The sequence below is a fragment of the Salmo salar genome, chromosome ssa09 (assembly GCF_905237065.1).
Source record: "Salmo salar chromosome ssa09, Ssal_v3.1, whole genome shotgun sequence".
In the NCBI taxonomy this organism is placed as follows: Eukaryota; Metazoa; Chordata; class Actinopteri; order Salmoniformes; family Salmonidae; genus Salmo; species Salmo salar.
The window spans coordinates 43144981-43165568 of record NC_059450.1 but is presented as its reverse complement, the minus strand read 5'-3'; positions in this window follow the sequence as shown (position 1 = coordinate 43165568).

Here is a 20588-nt window from a genome sequence, read left to right as displayed (position 1 = left end):
TAGGGGGTAGAAGCTGTTCAGGAGTCTTATGGCTTAGGGGGTAGAAACTGTTCAGGAGTCTTATGGCTTAGGGGGTAGAAGCTGTTCAGGAGTCTTATGGCTTAGGGGGTAGAAACTGTTCAGGAGTCTTATGGCTTAGGGGTAGAAGCTGTTCAGGAGTCTTATGGCTTAGGGGTAGAAGCTGTTCAGGAGTCTTATGGCTTAGGGGTAGAAGCTGTTTAGAAGACTATTGGACCTAGACTTCTGGTTGTTAGTACAGTCTTTCCCTGGCTTCTGTCTGACCCCCTGCAGTCTGGTTGTTAGTACTGTCTTTACCCTGGCTGCTCTCTGACCCCCTGCAGTCTGGTTGTTAGTACTGTCTTTACCCTGGCTTCTCTCTGACCTCCTACAGTCTGGTTGTTAGTACTGTCTTTACCCTGGCTTCTCTCTGACCTCCTGCAGTCTGGTTGTTAGTACTGTCTTTACCCTGGCTTCTCTCTGACCTCCTGCAGTCTGGTTGTTAGTACTGTCTACACCCTGGCTTTTCTCTGACCTCCTGCAGTCTGGTTGTTAGTACTGTCTTTACCCTGGCTTCTGTCTGACCTCCTGCAGTCTGGTTGTTAGTACTGTCTTTACACTGGCTTCTCTCTGACCTCCTGCAGTCTGGTTGTTAGTACTGTCTTTACCCTGGCTTCTCTCTGACCTCCTCCAGTCTGGTTGTTAGTACTGTCTTTACCCTGGCTTCTCTCTGACCTCCTCCAGTCTGGTTGTTAGTACTGTCTTTACCCTGGCTTCTCTCTGACCTCTTTTCCTCTCTTTCTGATCACACCTTACATTTGTAAGGATAATGTTAGGTGTGAAGAGCCTACTGATTTGAAGGGACTTCATTTTTGCTAAGCCTCTTTTGGATCTGTGAGGGCAGAAACACGGAGGCTTGTTGTGTATTCCACACACCCTGTCGCTCCATCACTCAGACTAACCCTATACTGTAGTAACACAGACACACACACATACACACAAACACACACACACACACACACACACACACACACACACACACACACACACACACACACACACACACACACACACACACACACACACACACACACACACACACACACACACACACACACACACACACACACTTTCTCCCTGTCTCCCCCTCTTTCTCCTTGTGACCCCTTTCCCCCATTTCCTCCTCTTTCTCCTTATCCCCCCTGTCTCTCCCTCAGTCACTCTGTCCCCCTGTCTCCCCCTCTTTCTTCCCTCCAACTCACCCTCTAATTTTGTCAGCAGCCAAAATAGCCTTTCCCTTGATTTACTATCCTCGTGGGGGATTTCTGGTACACATGTACTAGCTGCAGTATCCCAGGTCCATCCACGAGAAAACAGGATATTCTGGCCTGATAGTCTGTTCTCTTATCTGTTTCCTTTAACTCTCTGGCTGTCTAAAATGGGGCCACAGATTACTTCAGTCAGGTCTTGAAACACTATTGTACCTCCTCCTGGGTGTGTGTGTGTGTGTGTGTATGTGTGTGAGTGTGTGTGTGTGTGTGTGTGTGTGTGTGTGTGTGTGTGTGTGTGTGTGTGTGTGTGTGTGTGTGTGTGTGTGTGTGTGTGTGTGTGTGTGTGTGTGTGTGTGTGTGTGTGTGTGTGTGTGTTGGATCTGTGGAAACCCCTGTGTCTCTCCTATTAGTGATGTGATGAACAGTGATGATGACTCTGTAGAATCCTAGAGTGTTTTCTCACGACTCCTCCTGGTGTGGGTGTGTGTGTGGGTGTTTGTGTGTGGGTGTGTGCACGCTGACATTGTCTGCATTTATCATCCATGTCACAAACGAACACACACACACATGCACACACACGTACACAAATGCATACCCACACGTTTGCTGCAAATCCAATAGAACACATTACTGAGTACCACTCTCCATATTTTCAAGCATAGTGGTGGCTGCATCATGTTATGGGTATGCTTATAATCGTTAAGGACTGGGGAATTTTTCAGGATAAAAAAGAAATGGAATGGAGCTAAGCACAGGCAAAATCCAGGAGGAAAACCTGGTTCAGTCTGCTTTCCAACAGACACTGGGAGATGAATTCACCTTTCAGCAGGACATTAACCTAAATCACAAGGCCAAATCTACACTGGAGTTGCTTTCCAAGAAGACAGTGAGTGGCCGAGTTACAGTTTTCACTTAAAACTACTTAAAAATCTATGGCAAGACCTGAAAATGGTTCTCTAGCCATGATCAACAACCAATTTGACAGAGCTTGAATAATTTTTTTGAGGATAATAGGCAAATGTTGCACAATCCAGGTGTAAATTAGATATTTCTTTCTTTATTTTCAATCAATTCAGAAAGATTTCTAAAAACAAGTTTTCACTTTGTCATTATGGGGCGTTGTGTGTATATGGGTGAGAAAAATAATATTTTTGATCTATTTTATATTCAGGCTGCAACAAAACAAAATGGGCTATAAGTCAAGGGGTATGAATACTTTTTGAATGCTCTGTAGACCTTCTAACTTCCCCAAAGCTTGGTACTCTCTAACTATTCTTTACAAGTATACTGTGTATGAAATTATACTATTTTGATTATAGTTGTTTGAAAAACATACATTTTTGGAACTATTTTCTCAGCGCTAGTAATTTGTGTTCCATGTTTTTGTTATTCAACAACCAATGTTCCAGGATCTGATGGAACCACAACATTATTGGGTTTGGAAAACAATACAGCCATGCTTAGATGTTGACTTATATCCATAACAACAAATATAGACAGTATACATGGTCAATATAGACAATATACATGGTTAATATAGACAGCATTGTCAATATAGACAGTATAGATGGTTAATATAGACAGTATACATGGTTAATATAGACAGTATACATGGTCAATATAGAAAGCATGGTCAATATAGACAGTATACATGGTCAATATAGACAGTATACATGGTCAATATAGACAGTATACATGGTCAATAAAGAAAGCATGGTCAATATAGACAGTATACATGGTTAATATAGACAGTATACATGGTTAATATAGACAGTATACATGGTCAATAAAGAAAGCATGGTCAATATAGACAGTATACATGGTTAATATAGACAGTATACATGGTTAATATAGACAGTATACATGGTCAATATAGACAGTATACATGGTTAATATAGACAGTATACATGGTTAATATAGACAGTATACATGGTTAATATAGACAGCATGGTCAATATAGACAGTATACATGGTTAATATAGACAGTATACATGGTTAATATAGACAGCATGGTCAATATAGACAGTATACATGGTCAATATAGACAGTATACATGGTTAATATAGACAGTATACATGGTCAATATAGAAAGCATGGTCAATATAGACAGTATACATGGTCAATATAGAAAGCATGGTCAATATAGACAGTATACATGGTTAATATAGACAGTATACATGGTCAATATAGACAGTATACATGGTTAATATAGACAGTATACATGGTTAATATAGACAACATGGTCAATATAGACGGTATACATGGTTAATATAGACGGTATACATGGTTAATATAGACAGTATACATGGTCAATATAGACAGTATACATGGTCAATATAGACAGTATACATGGTCAATATAGACAGTATACATGGTCAATATAGAAAGCATGGTCAATATAGACGGTATACATGGTTAATATAGACAGTATACATGGTTAATATAGACAGTCTACATGCTTTATATAGACAGCATGGTCAATATAGACAGTATACATGGTCAATATAGACTGTATACATCGTTAATATAGACAGTATACATGGTTAATATAGACAGTATACATGGTTAATGTAGACAGTATACATGGTTAATATAGACAGTATACATGGTTAATATAGACAGTATACATGGTCAATATAGACAGCATACATGGTCAATATAGACTGTATACATGGTTAATATAGACAGTATACATGGTTAATATAGACAGTATACATGGTTAATATAGACAGTATACATGGTCAATATAGACAGCATACATGTTCAATATAGACTCTATACATGGTTAATATAGACAGTATACATGGTTAATATAGACAGTATACATGGTTAATGTAGACAGTATACATGGTCAATATAGACAGTATACATGGTTAATATAGACAGTATACATGGTTAATATAGACAGTATACATGGTCAATATAGACAGTATACATGGTTAATATTTGTCATTTACCTCTGCTAGATCACATTTATTAATAAAAGCGCTATTCATTTTTTACAAATAAAATTTGATTTTTGTAAACAAATATCAATTATTATAAAGACATGGGTGGAATAAATCATGTTAATCTTGAACAAATATAGATGAAAAAAGGTTTTCATCACTATTGATGTTTATTGCTTTGAACTGAACAAATTGGAAGGACAAATTTTACATACAGTATTTCATGGAAATGATAAATGAGCCCCACTGAACACAAATTAAGGCCAGTCTACACACCACATGAGGGACAGAGTTTTACTGTGTGCGTGTGTTGCAAATGTATTTCTTGCACTTGATGCATGTGTTCTGTGTCTTCCTGTCCTTCTTGGGTCCACACACATCGTAGCTCTTCTTCTTGTTGCTCCCGGCTGTGATCTAGAATGATGAAAACACTTAGTTCAGGAATTTTACTAACATCTCGTCCTCCGCCTTCCTCTCTTCTCCTCCCCCTTCCTTCCTCCTCCTCCCCTTCCTCTCTCCTCCTCCCCTTCCTCTCTCCTCCTCCCCCTCCTCTCTCCTCCTCCATCCACCTCTCTCCTCCTCCTCTGTCATCCTCCTCTCTCCTCCTCCTCCTCTCCCTTCCTCTCTCCTACATCCACCTCTCTCCTCCTCATCTGTCATTCTCCTCTCTCCTCCTCCCCCTTCCTCTCTCCTCCTCTCTCCTCTCCTCCTCTCTCTTCCTCTATTCTCCTCTCTCTTCCTCTCTCCTCCTCCTCCTCCTCTCTCCTCCTCTCTTGTCCTCCTCAGTACCTGCTTCTGAATGTGTTGAGTGTTTTGGGTGAAACAGCTTGTATTGGTTTTGGTTCCACAGTGAAGTGATCACTCTCTTCATGGCCTGCCTCGAGTGGATCTGTCTGTTGCGCGCACACACACACACGCACGCACGCACGCACGCACGCACGCACGCACGCACACACACACACACACACACACACACACACACACACACACACACACACACACACACGGCTGAAACACTGGAAGCCATGCTGATGTTATCTGATGGCTGATGCTAGCGGATGGGAAAGCCTGTGTTCCCAGACGGTGCCGATGTAGAGTGATCCCGTGGAGGGTTAGGGGGTTACAGAGGACTGCAGAGGGGTATAGATGGGTGCAGAGGGGTACAGAAAGGTAGAGAAGGGTAGAGGGGGATGTGTGTTTTTGGCAAGGTTAAAGGGAGCTCATTTCACGCCCCTGTAATTACACTGGTCCCAGGAGAGATACACTCAATAAGCATTATCAACTCCACCAGCTGGTTCACGTACACACACACACACACACACACACACACACACACACACACACACACACACACACACACACACACACACACACACACACATAAACACACACACACGTTCTACTTAATGGCCCTTCAGATGCAACAATGTGCTTGGGAGATAATATGCTAAAGTGTGTGTGTTTGTGTGTGTGTGTGTGTGTGTATGTGTGTGTGTGTTTGTGTGTGTGTATGTGTGTGTTTATGTGTGTGTATGTGTGTGTTTATGTGTGTGTTTATGTGTGTGTGTGGGTGTGTGTTTATGTGTGTGTGTAGGTGTGTGTGTGTGTTTGTGTGCGTGTGTGTGGGTGTGTTTATGTGTGTGTGGGTATGTTTATGTGTGTATGTGTGTGTGTGTGTGTGTGTGTGTTTATGTGTGTGTGTGGGTGTGTTTATTAGTGTATATGTGTGTGTGTGTGTGTGTGTGTGTGTGTATGTGTTTGTGTGTATGTATGTATGTGTGTGTGTGTGTGTGTGTGTGTGTTCGGTACTCAGTCTGTTTTGATAACGATGATGTTGTTGCTGACAATGATCATCATGATGGTGACTATGACGATGATGATGATGATGAAGATGATGGTGACTATGACGATGATGATGAAGATGATGACGATAATGATGATGATGATGACTGTGACGACGACGATGATGAGTAGTCAACTACTTGCCAAACTGATCATTACAGAGACATTTATTGGTCCTCATGGCATTTGGATAGTTGGTTCGATTCCCCTGACCACCCATGCGTAACACGTGTGCATGCATGACGGTAAGTCTCTTTATATAATTGTATCTGCTAAATGGCATCTATTGTTATATACACAGTTAAAGTCAGAAGTTTACATACACCTTAGCCAAATACATTTAAACTCAGTTTTCACAATTCCTGACATTTAATCCGAGTAAAAATTCCCTGTTTTAGGTTAGTTAAGATTACCACTTTATTTTAAGAATTTGAAATGTCAGAATAATAGTAGAGAGAATGATTTATTTCAGCTTTAATTTATTTCATCACATTCCCAGTGGGTCAGAAGTTTACATACGCTCAATTAGTATTTGGTAGCATTGCCTTTAAATTGTTTAACTTGGGTCAAATGTTTCGGGGAGCCTTCCATAAGCTTCCCACAATAAGTTGGGTGAATTGTGGCCCATTTCTCCTGAAAGACCTGGTGTAACTGAGTCAGGTTTGTAGGCCTCCTTGCTCATACACGCTTTTTCAGTTCTGCCCACAAATGTTCTATAGGATTGAGGTCAGGGCTCTGTGATGGACACTCCAATACCTTGACTTTGTTGTCCTTGAAGCATTTTGCCACAACTTTGGGAGTATGCTTGGGGTCATTGTCCATTTGGAAGACCCATTTGCGATCAAGCTTAACTTCCTGACTTATGTCTTGAGATGTTGCTTCAATATGTCCACAAACCTTTCCTGCCTCATGAAGCCATCTATTTTGTGAAATGCACCAGTCCCTCCTGCAGCAAAGCACCCCCACAACATGATGCTGCCACCCACGTGCTTCACAGTTGGGATGGTGTTCTTCGGCTTGCAAACCTCCCCCTTTTTCCTCCAAACATAACGATGGTCATTATGGCCAAACAGTTCTATTTTTGTTTCATCAGACCAGAGGACATTTCTTCAAAAAGTACGATCTTTGTCCCCATGTGCAGTTGCAAACCGTAGTCTGGCTTTTTTTATGGCGGTTTTGGAGCAGTGGCTTCTTCCTTGCTGAGCAGCCTTTCAGGTTATGTCGATATAGGACTCGTTTTACTGTGGATATAGATACTTTTGTACCCGTTTCCTCCAGCATCATCACAAGGTCCTTTGCTGTTGTTCTGGGATTCATTAGCACTTTTCACACCAAAGTACATTCATCTCTAGGAGACAGAATGCGTCTCCTTCCTGAGCGGTATGACGGCTGTGTGGTCCCATGGTGTTTATACTTGCGTACTATTGTTTGTACAGATGAACGTGGTACCTTCAGGGGTTTAGAAATTGCTCCCAAGGATGAACCAGACTTGTGGAGGTCTACAATTTTTTTCTGAGGTCTTGGCTGATATCTTTTGATTTTCCCGTGATGTCAAGTAAAGAGGCACTGAGTTTGAAGATAGGCCTTGAAATACATCCACAGGTACACCTCCAATTGACTCAAATTATGTCAATTAACCTATCAGAAGCTTCTAAAGCCATGTCAATTTTCCATGCTGTTTAAAGGCACAGTCAACTTTGTGTATGTAAACTTCTGACCCACTGGAATTGTGATACGTGAATTATAAGTGAAATAATCTGTCTGTAAACAATTGTTGGAAAAATTACTTGTGTCATGCACAAAGTAGATGTCCTAACCGACTTCCCAAAACTATAGTTTGTTTAACAAGAAATTTGTGGAGTGGTTGAAAAACGAGTTTTAATGACTCCAACCTAAGTGTATGTGAACTTCCGACTTCAACTGTATATATACTGCTCAAAAAAATAAAGGGAACACTTAAACAACACATCCTAGATCTGAATGAAAGAAAAAATCTTATTAAATACTTTTTTCTTTACATAGTTGAATGTGCTGACAACAAAATCACACAAAAATAATCAATGGAAATCCAATTTATCAACCCATGGAGGTCTGGATTTGGAGTCCCACTCAAAATTAAAGTGGAAAACCACACTACAGGCTGATTCAACTTTGATGTAATGTCCTTAAAACAAGTCAAAATGAGGCTCAGTAGTGTGTGTGGCCTCCACGTGCCTGTATGACCTCCCTACAATGCCTGGGCATGCTCCTGATGAGGTGGCGGATGGTCTCCTGAGGGATCTCCTCCCAGACCTGGACTAAAGCATCCGCCAACTCCTGGACAGTCTGTGGTGCAACGTGGCGTTGCACCACAGATGGAGCGAGATGGAGCGAGACATGATGTCCCAGATGTGCTCAATTGGATTCAGGTCTGGGGAACGGGCGGGCCAGTCCATAGCATCAATGCCTTCCTCTTGCAGGAACTGCTGACATACTCCAGCCACATGAGGTCTAGCATTGTCTTGCATTAGGAGGAACCCAGGGCCAACCGCACCAGCATATGGTCTCACAAGGGGTCTGAGGATCTCATCTCGGTACCTAATGGCAGTCAGGCTACCTCTGGCGAGCGCATGGAGGGCTGTGCGGCCCCCCAAAGAAATGCCACCCCACACCATGACTGACCCACCGCCAAACCGGTCATGCTGGAGGATGTTGCAGGCAGCAGAAAGTTCTCCACGGCGTCTCCAGACTCTGTCACTTCTGTCACGTGCTCAGTGTGAACCTGCTTTCATGTGTGAAGTGGCGAATTTGCCAATCTTGGTGTTCTCTGGCAAATGCCAAACGTCCTCCACGGTGTTGGGCTGTAAGCACAACCCCCACCTGTGGACGTCGGGCCCTCATACCACCCTCATGGAGTCTGTTTCTGACCGTTTGAGCAGACACATGCATATTTGTGGCCTGCTGGAGGTCATTTTGCAGGGCTCTGGTAGTGCTTCTCCTGCTCCTCCTTGCACAAAGGCGGAGGTAGCGGTCCTGCTGCTGGGTTGTTGCCCTCCTACGGCCTCCTCCACGTCTCCTGATGTACTGGCCTGTCTCCTGTTAGCGCCTCCATGCTCTGGACACTACGCTGACAGACACAGCAAACCTTCTTGCCACAGCTCGCATTGATGTGCCATCCTGGATGAGCTGCACTACCTGAGCCACTTGTGTGGGTTGTAGACTCCGTCTCATGCTACCACTAGAGTGAAAGCACCGCCAGCTTTCAAAAGCGACCAAAACATCAGCCAGGAAAGCATAGGAACTGAGAAGTGGTCTGTGGTCCCCACCTGCAGAACCACTCCTTTATTGGGGGTGTCTTGCTAATTGCCTATAAATTCCACCTGTTGTCTATTCCATTTGCACAACAGCATGTGAAATTTATTGTCAATCAGTGTTGCTTCCTAAGTGGACAGTTTTATTTCACAGAAGTGTGATTGACTTGGAGTTACATTGTGTTGTTTAAGTGTTCCCTTTATTTTTTTGAGCAGTGTATATATATACAGCAGAGCACCACATACATACATATATATATATATATATATATATATATATATATATATATATATATATATATATATATATACAGCAGAGCACCACAGAGCAGCATGGAGGAGATCCAGCAGGTCATCTGAGACGACCTGGGTTGGGATAAGGGGGGGTGTGGTAGGTTCAGTACACATCACTGTGTTCTGTATCAGAAAGTAGGATGGTCCTCTCCTAAATCTTGCAGATCAATGCAATGATCTCTTTTCGTTTATAAAGCCCTCTTGTGAAAATGTATACCTTACCTTACTTCAGTGTTACATTAAAGACATACGAGTCACCAGCCCCGATCACAGAGATGGCTAACTCCGGAGATTCCTTCCGTCTCCACTGAGTTAGGTAGATCTTTCTCAGTGGAGGCTGGTGGGAGGAGCTATAGGAGGACGGCTCAGTATAACAGCTGGAATGGAATTAATGGAACTGAGTCAAACATGTGGTTTCCATATGTTTGATGTTTTTGATACCGTTCCATTTAATTCATTCCAGACATTACAATGAGCCCGTCCTCCTATACATCCTCCCACCAGCCACCACTGATCTGTCTCCACCGAGTTAGATAGGTCTGTCTCCACCGAGTTAAATAGATCTGTCTCCACTGAGTTAGATAGGTCTGTCTCCACTGAGTTAGATAGGTCTGTCTCCACTGAGTTAGATTGATCTGTCTCCACTGAGTTAGATAGGTCTGTCTCCACTGAGTTAGATAGGTCTGTCTCCACTGAGTTAGATAGGTCTGTCTCCACTGAGTTAGATCTGTCTCCACTGAGTTATATAGGTCTGTCTCCACTGAGTTATATAGGTCTGTCTCCACTGAGTTAGATAGATCTGTCTCCACTGAGTTAGATAGGTCTGTCTCCACTGAGTTAGATAGGTCTGTCTCCACTGAGTTATATAGGTCTGTCTCCACTGAGTTAGATAGATCTGTCTCCACTGAGTTAGATAGGTCTGTCTCCACTGAGTTAGATAGGTCTGTCTCCACTGAGTTAGATAGGTCTGTCTCCACTGAGTTAGACAGGTCTGTCTCCACTTACATAGATAGATCTGTCTCCACTGAGTTAGATAGATCTGTCTCCACTGAGTTATATAGGTATGTCTCCACTGAGTTATATAGGTCTGTCTCCACTGAGTTAGATAGATCTGTCTCCACTGAGTTAGATAGGTCTGTCTCCACTGAGTTAGATAGGTCTGTCTCCACTGAGTTAGATAGATCTGTCTCCACTGAGTTAGATAGGTCTGTGTTGAGTTTTTTTGCACCTTACTTGTGGAATGATCTCCAGAACTCTCTAAAGTTGGATGTTTTGGTGCCGCTAGGACAGTTTTTTACTGTGGAATGTGTTTGTCTTACATGATCGTGTTTTGTTAGTTACAATATTGACAAGCAATTTAAGAAAAGTATGTTTTTATTGCATTGGAAATGTAAATATTGTGAATGTGTATGATTGTGTGCAGGGCTCCCTTGTAAAAGAGGCCTTGTTCTCAATGGGATATCCCTGTTTAAATACATTTGAATAATTTATGTTTTACCCCACACCAAAATAAATAGGTGCATAATGAAATGCTTGGAAAATCTGTCCCTTGGTTCTGACATCACCCTGGTTCGAATTTAACACTTTTTGTTCTAATAGCGTTTTGGGTCTAGAAGCGTCCTGGTTCTGAAAGTGAATTGGTTCTGAGAGTGCTGTGTTGTTATGACAGGCTTTTAGGCTGGCTGAGACAAGGTAATTGTTCTGTTATTTTGGGACCACTTTCCTTGTCACATTCTGTGTGCTTGCGTGTGTGTGTGTGCATGCGTGTGTGTATGGTGTGTGTGCGTGTGGGCCTGTGAGCAGGTGAGTGCATGTGAATGTGTGTGTGTATGTGTGTGTGTATGTGTGTGTGCGTGCGTGTGTGCATGTGTGCGTGTGTGTATGCATGTATGTGTGTGCGTGTGTGTGTGTGTGTGTGTGCGTGTGCATGTGCGTTAGCTGGAGATGGTCCTGTCATGGCTAGTTGGGTTCACTGCTGCAGCTGAATTATCCCTCAGTCTGTCGCTATAAGTCTCTCCTCTATTGTCTACTCTGTCTCCCTCTCGCTGTCTGTCTTTCTGTCTCTCTCTCTCTCTCTCTCTCTCTCTCTCTCTCTTGTCTGTCTGTCTCTGTCTCTTTCTCTCTCTCGCTGTTTCTCTCTCTCTCTCTGTCTGTCTCTCACACACACACACACACACACACACACACACACACACACACACACGTTTATGTCTGAGTTGGTAAGTTGGAAGCCTAAGCTGTTTCCCACAGTTCCCCTGGCTGTATTTAGATAAGGAATTATTGATAGTACAGAGAGGTAGGTGTAGCTGGGAGGCAGACAGACAGTAAGCCACTGAGGTGTTCTGACCTGCTCCTAGAGATACTGAGGTAGTTATACTTTCATGAATCTGTTCTTAGAGATTCAGGCAGACCTCCTCTGAGGTTCGTTCTCTCTCTCTCTCTCTCTCTCTCTCTCTCTCTGCAAAGCTGCTGATCCTGGATCTGTTCTTAAAGGTTCAGGCAGACAGCTACTGAGGTGGAAACTGGGTGACACTAGTCAGTCGCACAACGGAATGCCTTCAACCGAAATGTGTAATCAGAGCGGTGCATTTATCAACGTCTGGGGAGTAGTTGTTGGGAGTAAACTGTCTCGCTCAAGGGCAGAACGAACAGCTGATTTTTCCACCTTGCCAACTCAGGGATTCGAACCAGCGACCTTTCAGTTACTGGCCCAACACTCTTAGTGGCTAGACTACCTGCCGTCCAAATGAAAGATTCACTGCAGGAGAATAGGCTATTTCTACTCATTACTCTCTGCTCTGTCTGTGTGTCTGTGTGTGTGTGTGTGTGTGTGTGTGTGTGTGTGTGTGTGTGTGTGTGTGTGTGTGTGTGTGTGTGTGTGTGTGTGTGTGTGTGTGTGTGTGTGTGTGTGTGTGTGTGTGTGTGTGTGTGTGTGTGTGTGTGTGTGCGTGTCTGTGCATGTGTTTGTGTGTGTGCTTGCCCGCTTTGAGGATAGAAAACACTCTAAAGTTAATGTCTGTGAGTATAACAGAACTGATAGGGCAGGTCGAAAACCTGAGGAAAATTCATCCAGGAAGTACTATTATTTTGAAAGGCTGTTTTTCCATTGAAAGCCTATCCTCCATAAAAAGACTTAGGACCCAGTTCACGATATCTATGGCTTCTTCTACATGTGGCCAGTCTTTAGGCATTGTTAAAGGCTTTTACTCTGAAAAATGAGGGACATACAGTATTTCTGTAATTTGATTTGGCTCTCTGCAATTTCACCGGATGTTATTTGAGACAATGCATTTGCATACCACCCCAACAGGTCCACAGATGACACAATCGCCATTCACTGCACACTGCCCTATCCCATCTGGACAAAAATAATACCTATGTAAGAATGCTGTTCATTGACTACAGCTCAGCATTCAGCACCATAGTACCCTCCAAGCTCATCATCAAGCTGGAGGGCCTGGGTCTCAACACCGCCCTGTGCAACTGGGTCTTGGACTTCCTGACGGGCTGTCCCCAGGTGGTGAAGGTAGAAAACAAAATCTCCACCCCTCTGATCCTAAACCTTGAAGCCACACAAGGGTGCGTTCTCAGCCCTCTCCTGTACTCCCTGTTCACCCATGAATGCGTGGCCACACACGCCTCCAACTCAATCATCAAGTTTGAAGACGACACAACAGTAGTGAGCTTGATAACCAACAACGATGAGACAGCCTACAGGGAGGAGGTGAGGGCACTCGGAGAGTGGTGTCAGGAAAACAACCTCTCACTCAACGTCAACAAAACAAACAAGATGATCGTGGACTTCAGGAAACAGCAGAGGGAGCACCTTCCTATTCACATCGATGGGACCGCAGTGGAGAAGGTGGAACGTTTTAAGTTCCTGGGTGTACACATCACAGACAAACTGCAATGGTGGCATTTTTTCATTGAGAAATACTGCAACAAACATCTTAGTTAGATGTAAAATTGCACAACAAAGATCTCCACGGCAAAAACGTCAAAAGGAATGACAGATTTCTTGAGTTGTCTTAGATTAATTTGGACTATTTTGAAGAAGTGTATACTAGCTACGGCGTCTCAAAATGGACAAACAGTACTATTGCCTCTTTTTTCTACATTTACATTTTAGTCATTTAGCAGACGCTCTTATCCAGAGCAACTTACAGTAGTGAATACATACATTTCATGCATTTTTTTTTTTTTGTATTGGCCCCCCGTGGGAATCAAACCCACAACTCTAGTGTTGCAAACACCATGCTCTACCAACTGAGCCACAGGGAAGACAGTTTGTCAAGCCAAGGTGTTTTAAGGGAGTATGCGTGCACACTCGTTCGGTTCGGCTTGCCGCCAGCGGAACTGAAGCATGCTGATGCCTTAAGTCTGCTGTTCTGACTGCGGCCATGAAACCCTGACTTGTTCATCGGTCCTGTATAAGCACTTTGAAACAAATGCTGTTGTAAAAAAGGGCTCTGTAAATGGCATGTATACAAGACTTGTTAACGCTAACTAAATGCATTTACTGTAGGAGCAAATTCAGCTAACATAGGAGCGTTCTCAGCGACATTTTGTTTTCACCATGAAGAGTTGATAACAGAGATCAAATCAAATCAAATTTATTTTTATATAGCCCTTCGTACATCAGCTGATATTCTCAAAGTGCTGTACAGAAACCCAGCCTAAAACCCCAAACAGCAAGCAAAGCATGTGAAAGAAGCACGGTGGCTAGGAAAAACTCCCTAGGAAAAACTCCCTAGAAAGGCCAAAAACCTAGGAAGAAACCTAGAGAGGAACCAGGCTATGAGGGGTGGCCAGTCCTCTTCTGGCTGTGCAGGGTGGATATTATAACAGAACATGGTCAAAATGTTAAAATGTTAAAATGTTCATAAATGACCAGCATGGTCAAATAATAATAATCATAGTAGTTGTCGAGGGTGCAACAAGCACGTCCGGTGAACAGGTCAGGGTTCCATAGCCGCAGGCAGAACAGTTGAAACTGGAGCAGCAGCACGGCCAGGTGGACTGGGGACAGCAAGGAGTCATCATACCAGGTAGTCCTGAGGCATGGTCCTAGGGCTCAGGTCCTCCGAGAGAAAGACAGAAAGAGAGAAAGAGAGAATTAGAGAGAGCATATTTAAATACACACAGGACACCGGATAAGACAAGAGAAATACTCCAGATGTAACAGACTGACCCTAGCCCCCCGACACATAAACTACTGCAGCATAAATACTGGAGGCTGAGACAGGAGGGATCAGAAGACACTGTGGCCCCATCCGATGATACCCCGGACAGGGCCAAACAGGCAGGATATAACCCCACCCACTTTGCCAAAGCACAGCCCCCACACCACTAGAGGGATGTCTCCAACCACCAACTTACCGTCCCTAAGACAAGGCCGAGTATAGCCCACAACGATCTCCGCCATGGCACAACCCAAGGGGGGGGGCGCCAACCCAGACAGGAAGACCACGTCAGTGACTCAACCCACTCAAGTGACGCACCCCTCCCATGGACGGCATGGAAGAACACCAGTAGGCCAGTGACTCAGCCTCTGTAAAAGGGTTAGAGGCAGAGAATCCCAGTGGAAAGAGGGGAACCGGCAAGGCAGAGACAGCAAGGGCGGTTCGTTGCTCCAGCCTTTCCGTTCACCTTCACACTCCTGGGCCAGACTATACTTAATCATAGGACCTACTGAAGAGATAAGTCTTCAGTAAAGACTTAAAGGTTGAGACTGAGTCTGCGTCTCTCACATTGGTAGGCAGACCATTCCATAAAAATGGAGCTCTATAGGAGAAAGCCCTACCTCCAGCCGTTTGCTTAGAAATTCTAGGGACAATTAGGAGGCCTGCGTCTTGTGACCGTAGCGTACGTGTAGGTATGTACGGCAGGACCAAATCGGAAAGATAGGTAGGAGCAAGCCCATGTAATGCTTTGTAGGTTAGCAGTAAAACCTTGAAATCAGCCCTTGCCTTAACAGGAAGCCAGTGTATGGAGGCTAACACTGGAGTAATATGATCAAATTTTTTGGTTCTAGTCAGGATTCTAGCAGCCGTATTTAGCACTAACTGAAGTTTATTTAGTGCTTTATCCGGGTAGCCGGAAAGTAGAGCATTGCAGTAGTTCAGCCTAGAAGTAACAAAAGCATGGATTAATTTTTTCTGCGTCATTTTTGGACAGAAAATTTCTGATTTTTGCAATGTTACGTAGATGGAAAAAAGCTGTCCTTGAAACAGTCTTGATATGTTCTTCAAAAGAGAGATCAGGGTCCAGAGTAACGCCTGAGGTCCTTCACAGTTTTATTTGAGACGACTGTACAACCATCCAGATTAATTGTCAGATTCAACAGAAGATCTCTTTGTTTCTTGGGACCTAGAACAAGCATCTCTGTTTTGTCCGAGTTTAAAAGTAGAAAGTTTGCAGCCATCCACTTCTTTATGTCTGAAACACAGGCTTCTAGCGAGGGCAATTTTGGGGCTTCACCATGTTTCATTGAAATGTACAGCTGTGTGTCGTCTGCATAGCAGTGAAATTTAACATTATGTTTTCGAATGACATCCCCAAGAGGTAAAATATATAGTGAAAACAATAGTGGTCCTAAAACGGAACCTTGAGGAACACCGAAATTTACAATTGATTTGTCAGAGGACAAACCATTCACAGAGACAAACTGATATCTTTCCGACAGATAAGATCTAAACCAGGCCAGAACTTGTCCATGTAGACCAATTTGGGTTTCCAATCTCTCCAAAAGAATGTGGTGATCGATGGTATCAAAAGCGGCACTAAGATCTAGGAGCACGAGGACAGATGCAGAGCCTCGGTCTGACGTCATTAAAAGGTCATTTACCACCTTCACAAGTGCAGTCTCAGTGCTATGATGGGGTCTAAAACCAGACTGAAGCGTTTCGTATACATTGTTTGTCTTCAGGAAGGCAGTCAGTTGCTGTGCAACAGCTTTTTCTAAAATTTTTGAGAGGAATGGAAGATTCGATATAGGCCGATAGTTTTTTATAATTTCTGGATCAAGATTCGGCTTTTTCAAGAGAGGCTTTATTACTGCCACTTTTAGTGAGCTTGGTACACATCCGGTGGATAGAGAGCCGTTTATTATGTTCAACATAGGAGGGCCAAGCACAGGAAGCAGCTCTTTCAGTAGTTTAGTTGGAATAGGGTCCAGTATGCAGCTTGAGGGTTTGGAGGCCATGATTATTTTCATCATTGCGTCAAGAGATATAGTACTAAAACACTTAAGTATCTCCCTTGATCCTAGGTCCTGGCAGAGTTGTGCAGACTCAGGACAATGGAGCTTTGGAGGAATACCCAGATTTAAAGAGGAGTCTGTAATTTGCTTTCTAATGATCATGATCTTTTCCTCAAAGAAGTTCATAAATGTATTACTGCTGAAGTGAAAGCCATCCTCCATTTGCGAAGGCTGCTTTTTAGTTAGCTTTGCGACAGTATCAAAAAGAAATTTCGGATTGTTCTTATTTTCCTCAATTAAGTTGGAAAAATAGGATGATCGAGCAGCAGTAAGGGCTCTTTGATACTGCACGGTACTGTCTTTCCAAGCTAGTCGGAAGACTTCCAGTTTGGTGTGGCGCCATTTCCGTTCCAATTTTCTGGAAGCTTGCTTCAGAGCTCGTGTATTTTCTGTATACCAGGGAGCTAGTTTCTTATGACAGATGTTTTTAGTTTTTAGGGGTGCAACTGCATCTAGGGTATTGCGCAAGGTTAAATTGAGTTCCTCGGTTAGGTGGTTAACTGATTTTTGTCCTCTGACGTCCTTGGGTAGGCAGAGGCAGTCTGGAAGGGCATCAAGGAATCTTTGGGTTGTCTGAGAATTTATAGCACGACTTTTAATGCTCCTTGGTTGGGGTCTGAGCAGATTATTTGTTGCAATTGCAAACGTAATAAAATGGTGGTCCGATAGTCCAGGATTATGAGGAAAAACATTTAGATCCACAACATTTATTCCATGGGACAAAACTAGGTCCAGAGTATGACTGTGGCAGTGAGTAGGTCCAGAGACATGTTGGACAAAACCCACTGAGTCGATGATGGCTCCGAAAGCCTTTTGGAGTGGGTCTGTGGACTTTTCCATGTGAATGTTAAAGTCACCAAAAATTAGAATATTATCTGCTATGACTACAAGATCCGATAGGAATTCAGGGAACTCAGTGAGGAACACTGCATATGGCCCAGGAGGCCTATAAACAGTAGCTATAAAAAGTGAGTGAGTAGGCTGCATAGATTTCATGACTAGAAGCTCAAAAGACGAAAACGTCATTGTTGTTTTTTTTTGTAAATTGAAATTTGCTATCGTAAATGTTAGCAACACCTCCGCCTTTGCCGGATGCACGGGGGTATGGTCACTAATGTAACCTGGGGGTGAGGCCTCATTTAACACAGTAAATTCATCAGGCTTAAGCCATGTTTCAGTCAGGCCAATCACATCAAGATTATTATCAGTGATTAGTTCATTGACTATAACTGCCTTGGAAGTGAGGGATCTAACATTAAGTAACCCAATTTTGAGATGTGAGGTATCACAATCTCTTTCAATAATGGCAGGAATGGAGGAGGTCTTTATACTAGTGAGATTGCTAAAGCGAACACCGCCATTTTTAATTTTGCCCAACCTAGATCGAGGCACAGACACGGTCTCAATGGGGAAAGCTGAGCTGACTACACTGACTGTGCTAGTGGCAGACTCCACTAAGCTGGCAGGCTGGCTAACAGCCTGCTGCCTGGCCTGCACCCTATTTCATTGTGGAGCTAGAGGAGTTAGAGCCCTGTCTATGTTCGTAGATAAGATGAGAGCACCCCTCCAGCTAGGATGGAGTCCGTCACTCCTCAACAGGCCAGGCTTGGTCCTGTTTGTGGGTGAGTCCCAGAAAGAGGGCCAATTATCTACAAATTATCTACAAATTCTAGAAGGCATCATGTTAATGTTACTTAGCTTCGGCTGTTTGAAGTCCTGACGAACCATGTCCAGATAAAACCTCCGGGGTGAAAAAGTTGAATGAAAAAAGTTGAGTGAGGGAAAAAGTAAAAATATACGGTAATGAAAAAGTAAAAAACCGTCAGGTATCAAAGTAAGATCGGCAACAAAAACGCACAGCAGCGTAAACAAGTCTGCCATGAGATGGAAGTTATACGTACAGATTCCCTGTCTGCTGTCGGGTGTAGCCTCTGTCACTAGGAACATGCTTCTCAAATGCACAGAGACAGCTTGAGAATGTATCTTTTTTTCCAATGTCACTAACTACTGTGTAATAAGTGCTTTACAATCTCCCTCTATGTGTTGATAAAGCAACAATGCTTCTGAGGCCATGATATTGTGCGTATTGGTACTCTTAGCCTGAGGCATGAGGCTAACCGGTAACCGGTAACAGTTAGATAACACGACTGGGTTAGAATGTAGCAGGTTGAGAATGTTCAGGTAACTGTTTTAGAATGTAGTATTGAGAATGTTCAGGTAACTGTTTTAGAATGTAGCAGGTTGAGAATGTTCAGGTAACTGTTTTAGAATGTAGCAGGTTGAGAATGTTCAGGTAACTGTTTTAGAATGTAGCAGGTTGAGAATGTTCAGGTAACTGTTTTAGAATGTAGCAGGTTGAGAATGTTCAGGTAACTGTTTTAGAATGTAGCAGGTTGAGAATGTTCAGGTAACTGTTTTAGAATGTAGCAGGTTGAGAATGTTCAGGTAACTGTTTTAGAATGTAGCAGGTTGAGAATGTTCAGGTAACTGTTTTAGAATGTAGCAGGTTGAGAATGTTCAGGTAACTGTTTTAGAATGTGGCTGTTAATTATAATTGCGTTGTTTATTGCAGTAGATGATGTTGATTTATCTCACATGGCAAAAAAGATAATGTTGAATCACTAATCTCTTCGCCTCTCTGTTTCTCCGTCGCTCTCTGATTACGAGAGGCCCAGCTGTGCCTACTTTCACATGATTAACATCCTGAGAGAGAGAGAGAGAGAGAGAGAGAGAGAGAGAGAGAGAGAGAGAGAAGGGGGGGGAGGTAAGTACAGGTGCATGAAAGCTGGGACCGAGAGACTGAAAACAGCTTCTATCTCAAGGCCATCAGACTGCTAAACAGCAATCACTAACTCAGAGAGGCTGCTGCCTACACTGAGACCCAATCACTGGCCACTTTAATAAATGGATCACTAGTCACGGTAAACAATGCCACTTTAATGTTGTTTACATATCTTACAATACTCATATCATATGTACTGTATATACTGTATTTTATACCATCTATGGCACCTTGCCTATGCCGCTCGGCCATCGCTCATCCATATATTTATATATACATATTCTCATTCACCCCTTTAGATATAAGTGTATTAGGTAGTTGTTGGGAATTGTTAGAATACTTCTTAGATATTACTGCACTGTAGGAACTAGAAGCACAAGCATTTCGCTACACTCGCATTAACATCTGCTAACCATGCGTATGTGACCAATACAATTTCATTTGATTTGAGAGAGAGACAGAGAGTATATTGGAATATTGGAATATTATTGAATATTTATGATAAAAACACCCTAAGGATTGATTGTAAACATCGTTTGACATGTTTCTACGAACGGTAATGGAACTTTTTGACTTTTCGTCTCGGGTTTTGCGCTCGTGCATTATGCCTTTGGAATAGTGATATAAACGCGCAAACAAAATGGAGGTATTTGGACATAAATATGGAGTGCATTCCAACGAAGATCAGCATAGGTAAGTGAAGATTTATAATACTATTTCAGAGTTTTGTTGACTCCAGAACTTTGCGGGTAACTGTATAGCTTGCTTTGATGGCTGAGCTCTTTACTCAGAATATTGAACAATGTGCTTTTGCCGTAAAGCTATTTTGAAATCTGACACAGCGGTTGCATTAAGGAAAAGTCTATCTATAATTCTTTCAATAACTGTTGTAAATTCATCAAC